The sequence below is a fragment of the Micropterus dolomieu genome, linkage group LG13 (assembly GCF_021292245.1).
Source record: "Micropterus dolomieu isolate WLL.071019.BEF.003 ecotype Adirondacks linkage group LG13, ASM2129224v1, whole genome shotgun sequence".
In the NCBI taxonomy this organism is placed as follows: Eukaryota; Metazoa; Chordata; class Actinopteri; order Centrarchiformes; family Centrarchidae; genus Micropterus; species Micropterus dolomieu.
The window spans coordinates 19901394-19902033 of record NC_060162.1 but is presented as its reverse complement, the minus strand read 5'-3'; the positions used below and the strand labels follow the sequence as shown (position 1 = coordinate 19902033).

Sequence of the window (640 nt, the reverse complement as noted above, 5' to 3'; positions counted from 1 at the left end):
CCATTAAGAGCTTTGTAGGTAAGAAGAATGATTTTAAATTCTATTCTGGATTTTACTGGAAGCCAATGCAGAGAAGCTAAGACAGGAGAAATATGATCTCTTTTCCTGGTTCCTGTCAACACGTGCTGCAGCATTCTGGATCCGCTGAAGAGTCTTAATGGACTTTTTCGAGCAGCCTGATAATAAGGAATTGCAGTAATCCAGCCTAGAAGTAACAAATGCATGGGCTAGTTTTTCTGCATCAATTTTTAGACAGGATGTTCCTGATTTTTGCAATATTACGTAGGTGAAAAAAGGCAGTCCTTGAAATTTGTTTAATGTGAGACTTAAACAACATGTCCTGATCAAAGATAAGTCCATGATTCCTCACAGTGGTGCTAGAGGCCAGGGCGATGCCATCAAGGTTTTACAGGTCAACCAGGTTTTAACATCCTGAAGGCACATTTGAAGTTTAGCTAACTGATGAGTTTCATCTGGCTTGATCGATAGATATAACTCAGTATCATCTGCATAACAATGAACGTTTATGGAATATTTCCTGATAATATTGCCTAAAGGAAGCATATATAAAGTGAAGAGGATTGGTCCGAGGACAGATCCTTGTGGAACTCCATGACTAACTTTGGCATGCATGGAGGAC

At 39.5% G+C, this 640-nt stretch overlaps 1 pseudogene; it reads right to left on the bottom strand.

Moving 5' to 3' along the window:
• The window catches only part of LOC123981305, a 1728-nt pseudogene that overhangs the window by 722 nt on the left and 366 nt on the right, over positions 1-640 (bottom strand).